This window comes from Thalia democratica, chromosome 1 (assembly GCF_965202585.1).
Source record: "Thalia democratica chromosome 1, ktThaDemo2.hap1.1, whole genome shotgun sequence".
Taxonomy (NCBI): Eukaryota; Metazoa; Chordata; class Thaliacea; order Salpida; family Salpidae; genus Thalia; species Thalia democratica.
In genome coordinates, this window is record NC_139165.1 from 5,255,403 (window position 1) to 5,265,527 (window position 10,125).

Here is a 10,125-nt window from a genome sequence, read left to right on the forward strand (position 1 = left end):
TACATATAAAACATTTGTTAAATTAATTTAAACTTTTAATAAAAAAAATATATAAAGTTTAATAATTGTTGTAAATTTTGTAGATAAAAAGCATCTTTTTCAATATTTATTTGTATTGAGTTAAAGTAAATGATCATTTAAACTAGTGATTCTTAACCTGAGGTTAATTTCGTTGTTTTTGGGGATTAACTTATCTTAGAAGTTATGTATGTCTATTAATTTTTTATTTTATAAGTTAATATTCAAATAAAATATTCTTGGTTAAATAAATTCCTTACCTTTTTACTTTATTTTTTTTATAATAAATTTAATGTTTTAAAACTAATTAAAAGCTATTTATTAGATATAAGTTTTGTGATTGTCTTATTAAAAATATTAGAATATAAGATAAAAATTAAGAACTGCTGATCTATACCTTGTATCTTTTTAGATTAGTATACTTTAATTAAAGTAAAGGAGGCCGTTGTAAATGGATCATAAATCAAAAATTTTTGATTAGTAATTTATATGGTAAGGAATAATGACCAAGAAGTTACGCAGAAGTTTATTGTATAACTATCAGACAAAAATAGCCACAAGGGCAAAAATATCATATATTTTATTTTGAAACAAACAAAAGTAAGAAAATCATGTATTTTTAGTATTATGTTATTGATTTAAATTAGTACGTTTTGAGTACTTACAGTTTAGTAATTAGTTTTGGACTCTATTTAGATTGGATACTCTAAAAAAACTGTAGCTCGAAGTTAACTTAAAACTTTGTATTTACTTTTAATAAATTTCACATTATTAGATTGATAAAAATAAAATAAAATTGTAAAACAACTAAATAAAATGAAGAAAAACAATATTTATCTTTAAAATTGTGTGTGACGTAATAGTAATTTACAAAAAATACTAGTTATAAATCAAAAATTAAATAGTAAAAATATATGTTACAGTTTCAGGTTTCGTACAGTATAATTTGAACACCACCAAACAGTGGTCATAAATACATTTTTAAATAATATTTTAGTTTTTTATATTGTTCAATGACAAGCTGGCAATTCTCAAAACAATTTAATGTTTAGTTTAAACATAAAACTAAATATTACTTATTAGAAATATCAAAATTTTTGATTAGTAAATTTACTACTAAAAAAGTGGCATACTAGGTTATGTATAGTTTTTACTGTAAACAATATTTTTTAAACGTAGCTATAAAAGTTTTAAAATAATTAATACTGAAATATCAAAAAGTAGTACTTCTAGTTATGATCCATCTGGTATAAATTTAAAATTAAATGTGTCTAAAATTATTTCACCTGCAACAAACTAGTTTATTAAAAATTTCAACCGTTATCTGATTTGAAAAAAAGTAAATATAGTTTTGAAATAACAGTTTTTTCTAGTTTTTTTATTGAAACTGTTTTTTTCTTATCAAAAGCATGATTTATATTAACAAGCTTTATAGTTTTTTTTGAAAATGCTTTGTTATCTACTTGGCAATTTTTTTAAAGTTTTCAAAATAATTCAAAATTAATTATTATAAAACGTATACTTAATAAAAAACCCAAGCAACAGGAACTTTGAAACAATTCTTAAAAGAAAAATAATTTTTTTTTAAATAAAAATAATAATAATAAATCGTTTTGAAGTATAAAGAAAATTTAAAACTTACTATGTGATATTTGAACACCTAAATAAGAAGAATATTTTAAAAAGATATTAAAAACATTTTTTCGTCCATTCTTCTTAACGTTTACGTAAAAAAGTATCCTGTGTTTAACATAGGTGAATGCATAAATATTTAAACCAAATTTGTAGATTCCTGAAAAACAGAAAAACAAAAAATATCACTCATATTCAAATAGCTTAATTTAAACCGTCTATTTAATACAAACTGAATATGGTTTTTCATTCTTTATTTTGATTAAACATTATATCAAAAGTTTATATTTTTAATTTATACGTATTTAACACCAGTAACCAAGTTTAGTTCGATATTAGCTATATATTTATAAAAAACTCATGAGTCAGTCATTATGAATAAATACTGCCATTACATTTTATAAATGCGTTATTTCCATTTAACTGCTATTAATTGAATTATGTAAAAAGGATGGAAACATTAAGTATAAATATGTAAACATTATTTTTTAAGTTTTTTTTTATCAGACAGGACTTATTTAAAAAAAAACAGTTAATACAGTTTTTTTTTTAATTTAGTAGTTTAACAAGTTTTAGATTTTTTTTATTATACATACACACTTTATTTTTCTAATTATACAAATTATGTAAATTAAAAGTTCATAACAACTTACGTTTTTTTTATTATATTAATAGTTTCGTTAAAAAATATTAAAATTTTTCAATTATTAAATACTAATTAATTTTGTAATTATAAAAAACATTCAGCAAAGACGATATGTTTTTCGATCATCCAATAACACTAGATTTTACCGTAAAATTCTACAACAATACATTGAATTGGAGTAAAAAAAATTTATTAAAAAATATTTAAATAACAAGTAAAGTATGAACTAGGATTACTATTTTATGTTTAAGCAATTTAATTTTTTAAATATATATTTATTTCTATTGTGTTAGAAGTTTTCACTTCGATAAAAATATTTTACTAGAGGTTTTCTAAAATTTTTAAATGACAAAAAAACTAATTGACAATTTACAAAGTTTTCTTTATCGAGTAAACTAACAATCAAGTTAAACTAAAAAACAAAATATAACATGTATTTCTTGATACACAACTATCAAGACTAGTTTAGTAGATAGTTTTAAATCATCTAAATACGTTACTTGTATTTATACAACTTTAAATTCTTATGTTTTATGTTTACTGTAAAAAACAAATCTAAAAAAGTTGGCTTCAAACATTTTAGTAAAAATTGTATTAAAAATAAATGTTACGTCATATTGAGTGGTGACAATGATTATCTTCAAAAAATTTTGTTTATATATATGTATAAAACAAATAAATTTGGTTTATTTATTATCATCAATATAGTTTAAAACAGCTTGGAAAAGCTGTAAAAAACGTTTTAGTCACAATAAATATTTTAGCATCGGACGAGATTTACCATAAACTATATTTCAAGAACATGAATAAAAAAGTCATAACAAGTTGAATAAAAATGAAAATTTATAGTTTATTGAACGAAAAAAAAAGAAAAGCGCTCAAAATATTTTATCGTAGGACTTGGTGCTATTTTTTGGTCTATTTTACGATACAGTCTTACTATAACTGTACGAAAATACCTTACATTTTATTTTTCTATATGCAGTATGGCGACAAAAGTAGTATTTAGGGTTTAAAATCCGTTGACTGAAATGTTTTTATTGAATTTAAAGTTTACAAAAATAATTTACATACTGAAATTAGAATTTAATTTAGAAATCGGTTAATTTTAATCTCATATACACTACTAATCGGAGGCGAAGCGTGTTTTTTTGTAAAAGGGCGTTTACAGGTTTTAAAAAACTTCTTTTTTTTTTTTTCCTTTTGCAAACTATTTTAGTAAAACAAAACTCTGCAATTGCAACAATTCGATTTGAAAATAGAAGCTTGTTTGAAAAATATTAATTTGAACAGTTATATAATAGTATAATAACTTGGTTATTTTTTTAGGTGAAGTATCTGTTACAATATTCCAGCTAAGACGCGACGCCCCTGCTATTATAAAGCATTAGTATTATATTCTTATTTTAATTTTTTTTCTAATTTGTTCTTTAAATAAAAACTCAGTACGACTGTTATGGAAATGGTCACTAATTTATTGTCGTTAATTTCATTATTTTTTTTCGATAAACAGTTAAAAAAGAACTTTCTTCGTAAATTTATATTCAAAATACATTAACAATATGCATGACGTCAAAACACTTATTAGTAATAATTCGTTTCAATAAATATTTTATATTCTATAAAAAGTTCTATTTAACAGGCGAATCTGTTTTCTTAGTTTGAAACAGCTTGGAAAAGCTGTATAAAGCACTCAAATCATACTAACTATTCTTGCATTGGGCTAGATTTACCTTAAAATGCTCACATCTAGTTTAATAAAAATTATAACATTTTCTAGTTAACTTTTTTTGTGTATTACTTTAAAAAAATCTGACAAAAACCATGCTTATTAATTAGAAGGTATCTTTTTAATTTGAAACATAATAAATTAGATTTATAATAAATTTAGGATTTGATTTACTAAAATAATTTAAGATAGTTTGACTCTTATATACTATTATTTAAAAGTTTTAATATTAGATATTAGTTCATAACTTGTTTTAAATAACTCTTCTGTATATAAAGAAAAAGAATTTTCGGTTTAACAAAAACTAACTAAACTAGTTTAACTTTATAATCATGGTTATTTATAAACCATTTTTAAGTTTATAACTATTATTTGTATGTAGTAGATATTATCAGAACTTAAATGCTCAACTTAATATCTTTTAGAACGTAATAGAAATATTGCAATTATTTATTTTTAATTTTTATTTAAAACATCTTTAAAGAAAAAGTAGCATTACAACTCTAATTCATTTTGATCTAATATACAACGACACATTTAGTAAAAAATCAACAAATGATAAAAAATGAATAATATAATTTATATGTGTGATATAGAATATATAAATAATATTAAAAAAAAAAACTAATCTATAATATGAAGAAATGTATGATACTGTCATTTTTATTGACTTAAGTAAAATTGTCTTTAAATAAAAACGCAGTAAAAACAAACTTTTAACCTAGTTTTTAGTGTTGTTACCGACGACTATGTAATAAAAATGAACAACTTGTATCATACAATAAGAATAGTTGGTAAAAAAAAGAAAGTTCTCATATTTGTTTATGCACACAATCACACCTTATCTAGTTAAATTGTACTTATTTCAAATTAATAAAAAAAAAAGTTCATATTGAAGTTACGGTCTTAGTATTTAAATTTAACTTTTTGTAAAAAATTAAATGTTTCAAACAGTTTCATAAAAAATAAATTACTAAACGTTTTCGTAAAGTTAATGATAAATTTTTATTACGGAAAGAAAATACTTTTTTGATAATTAAATTGACGCAATTGAATTTTATGCATACACAAATCAGAAACTAAAAATAATAATTACAAAAAGTGAGTAATTGTACTTCAAAGAATTTAGTAAAATAAAACTTAGGAATAATGACCTTAACTTTGTATAACTTTGTTAAATAGTAATTCCACAAACATCTTGTTGTAAAATTCATAAAAATAAAACTTCATTACAGTTTTTCTTAGACCTTATAAAATACCTTTTTTATTGCAAATTATAGCATTTCTCCTATCAACTAAACTATCAATAAAACTAGACAAAAAAATATAATTTAATTATAGATATAGAACTAGAAGATTAAACAGTAGACAGTTTTCAAGTCAACGACATATAATGTTCAAGTTAATATTTTTTTCAAGCTTATTTAGATAAAAAGTTATAACTTGTCTTAAAATAATTTTTAATTAAATATAGAGTTTTTAATTTTAAAACATAAATGACATCATTTCACTTAGCCGCATTACTTAGCTTCAATTAACATTATATGAACAAAAAAATATTTTACTATTTGTATTTTGACTACGTACATCATTTAAATCAGCTTTATAAAGCTGTAAAAATACATTACAGCCATGTTTATTGTAATCGTAGTACACAATTTACTACAAAAATCATTTCACAAAGCTGATTTCTTGAAAAAAAAAATCACAATGGTCTTATTGAAATGAATATAGTCTACTTATATTATTATTGTATTTTCTTCAATTCTATTGTTTTATTTTTTATATTGCACAACTTTTTGTAATAATAGATTTTAGATGTTTTAGGGAATTGTTCACTTCTAACTTAATTTGTTAACGACAAATCTAATTGATCTTTAAATATTTTTTTGGTTTTTAATTTGATTTGATTTTAAAGATTCTAAAAAACGTTTTTTTTTATGTACTTCATAAAAGCTGAAAGTAATAGAAGTTTTAACTTGTTTAATACAAATTAATACTTTAGCTAAGATTATCCTACTACTATTTAGTTTTTATGATATTTACAACTTTTAGCATTTTTAACATAAAATTACAATTAAAAATGGTAGATAAATACAGCCGTGTTAGTCACAGCTTACAAACTACTGTGTCAATATTAAATACATATTTTTTAATTCTCCGAAATTTATAAATTACCAAAAACTCGTTTTGTTAAATTTGAAACCAACGTCATAAAAGTGTTTTAAGTATTATAGTATGTTTAAATATTTCTTTTGTTATACATACACAACATATTTCTTTAATTGTGCATATAATAAAAACTAAAATTTATGCTTCAGTTTTAGTACTAAACTGTTTTCATATTATGTTTATAGCTTCGTTTCTGAAACATTTGATTATAAAAATAACTAATTTGAATTTATTGAAATTGTTTTACACTCAGAAAAGATAATTTGTTTTTTTGATTATTTAATTAGCACTAGACTTCTACGTACAACCTACAATAATCCATTAAACTTTAGGTAAAAAAATGCAAGTATTTGCAGTTTTAAAACAATGAGTAAAATAATACTAGGAATAATATTTTATTTTTGCTTCACATCTGTTTAAGTTGTATTTTTATTTTTATTGTGTTAGAAGTTTTTACTTCAATACAAATGCTTTACTAACAGTTTTCTAAAACTAATTGACAAATTACAAAGTTTTTTTTATTGAGTAAACTAACAACAAAATTAAAAAGCATATTAGTTGATATTGTTTTACTATTGATATAAACCAATAAACTGCATTTAATAAAAATATTTAGGATTTTCTTTTTCATTTTTCAAACTAAGTTCAAGTTAAACTATAAAGTTCAAGTTAAGTACATTCTATAAGCTATGTAAGAGAGCATATTTATATAAGTTAAACATAAAAGTTAAAGTTACACACTTAGCGTTTTTTGAGTTACAATCTTGTTTGAATGTTTTACTAAAAAGTTTTGCTTGAACTAGAATGTAAAAAGTGTGTGTAGTAAATTAAATGAGTAAGTGTTTAAATTGTGTTGATATTAAAAATAAGTTTTAAAATATTCTTAAAATACTGAATTGACGTCATATAGGTTTTACTCACAACAGCTGTTATTAACTGTTTCTTAAATTTCATGAAGTTAGCTTCGAATTAAATTATCAACAATCTTAGTTTGTACCCACGAATAAGTCGGTTTAATGAAATCAAAAATATTTTAACATCTGTAATAAAAACACTAGTTTAGAGAAATAAATGATGAGCTGGTAAGTATTTTCCTTCTTTATATTTAAGTAAATAAAAAAAAAATGTTTACGTTAATAGTTTAGTAGTTTAAATCAACTGTTTTAAATGACAATAAAATAGCTAAATATTTAAATTTTATCATTTAAAGTGATTTTAATTATAAACAACTATTGCCATATATATTCTAGCTCTTGTATTCAGAAATTATTAAAAGTTTGCAGTAGTTTTTATTTTTTAATTAATTTTACTTAAGTTAATTAATTAATATACTAATTTTTGTGTTTAGATTAGGTTTTTTAATTTTTATAATATTCATTTGTTGTGAGTTTTATTTCTAACTTAGAGTTTAAATGTTGTCGGTTAATTTTTATATTTAGTTTTCAGTTTTCTGTTTTTAATTTAGTTTGGTGTACAACTTGATGAATGAGAGAGCTATTTTTACCTTAAAATTCTTAGATTATAGTTTTTTGACCGTCTTGGTTTGATTTGAAATATCTAAATGTGATAGTTTCAGTTATGATTTTTGAGCATCTTGGTTTTCGTTTTTATTTGAACTACTTAGCGCTTAGAAAAGAAAAATTACAGAGTTTCTGAATTTATAAAACTTTAAATAAAAATTTATATTTTAAATCCTAATGACTATTAGCATTTGTTTGTGACAATAAAATCAAAAATTAGACATATTTGTTAGTAATCAAAAAAAGTTGTTCAACTTTTCTAAAAGTAAACAAAACATAAATTATTGGGACATCATAGTACTTGTAAAAATCCTGCTGAATAGTTGTAACCTCTAGCTGTGCTGTAGTTTACTCATTGTAAATTTTTTAAATTGTTGTTCATTTTCAAAAACAATCTTTTATTCATTTAAAGTTTAAAGTAATTTTTAAGCACTATTAAGCTGTACTAACGTTGTGTACTTTTATTACTGTTTTATAATTATTATTTAACATTCGAATCACTATTTTTTTTAATCTAAACGCACAATGCTAACTTTGTTCAAATTGCGTTCTACATTTAGCTCACAACTACTGTAGTTTAAAAACTGTATATCAAAAAGCAAGCTAAAAGAACTGCTGGCGATCAGGACTTAGTAAGTTTGTACCTATTCTTAAATCAGAAAATATTTTATTAGTAAATTCTAAGGTAAACTTATGACTTTAAAATGAAATATAGTTATGCATTTATTTTAGCATTTAATCTTAGTTTCTATATTAATGTTATGTTGGTTTTTAAGTTGAAGTTTTAGTCCAGTATTGATGTTGATTTATTATACTAAAAATATGTTTTTTTATTAGGAGTAATGAAATAATTAAAAAATTTATTATCAAAACATTCTAACGTTTATAATAAAATTCTAAAATTAAAATCCTATTTTTTGTCATTGTTATTTGTTTAAACTATTTTGGTTACAAAAACCAGCTATGCAAATAAGTTTGATTTGCAAAAAATTTGTTGAAATTAAAATTCGGTGAGTAGCTATAAGTAATTAATTAAGAAATTTATTCAATTTAAAGAAAATTAAAAAAAAAATTAAATATCATTCACGTATAAAACATTTAGACACTTACTTTGTATGGTAGTTAAAACAAAATTTTTTGAAAATTAATTAAAATCTTAAAAAACTCGTTTTATTCAGAATATTTTAAATATAAATCTTTGTAAATAATTTAGAAATGATTTTATTGACTAGCAATAATACATAATTAGTTTTTTTTCTCTACAGTTTTAAACAAAATTGTATCTGTATATATTTTTTTTTTTACATAATTTATTTTTTCTACAAATGAAATAATTTATTGATTTTATTTTAGTAACTTCTTCTTAAGGTCAGCAATGGTGTCTAAAAAAGATAACTTTAAAAAAACAAGAAATTGTTTTAAACACAAGATAAAAAAGTTAAAATTAAGATTAACAAATTATAACTTTTTAAGTAATTATCATTGTACTATATACAAATAAAACAAAATATATTTATATACAGTCGTTATAGTAACGACTAGCAAACTAAAGTGGTCAAATGCATTATTGTTTTGAAACCTCTCATATATTTATAAAAAACGAAAAATAGATTTTTAAGAATTTTAAAACATACGTCATAAAAATATTTAAAATAATGCATATGTTAGAATTTATTTTTTAATTTTATATTTATCATGTGAAAGTTATCTCGTTTTTATCTAATGTGGAAGCACAAAATGTAAATAAGTTGTATCAAATAATGTAAATATTTTTTTGAAAGTTGTATTAAATCAAAAGAACTGCAATACTTATTTAGTAAACAACAAATAGCTAAGTTCAATAACAAAATTCAAAAGGTTTTTTTACACAAAAAAAACAACAAAATGTATTTTTAAAGAAAAGTGTTTTAATGATGAATACTTTTTAGTCTTTTTTCACTATATAAACTTAATCACATTCCTTACTTTAGTTTAACAACATATTTTTAAGATTTTATTTAATACTGTTTATAAATCGGTTTTAGTTTTAAAAATATTTTTTTTATGTGAGTAGTTTTTATCAAAATTTAAATGTTTAAAGTTTTATTCGTTATAAAGTTGCAATTTTAAATTTCAAGTATGCAAGTATTCGCTTTCAAATTTTAGTTAAAACTTATTTTTAACTTTTAAATTTATTATATGAATTTGAACTCGTTATACTTCTATATCTAAATATTTATTCATTTAAGCTCAACTAGTACTAATTATGTATAAAAACTCTCATTAAACTTTATAGATGCGTCATTCCAATTTAGCTGTCACTAGTTGACTTTGATAAGTGGAGTTTTACCAGAAACTTAGTAACGATCTATATTCAAATTGAAATCCACATAAATGGTATTTTGGAAAAATAGTCAACTTATTTAAAA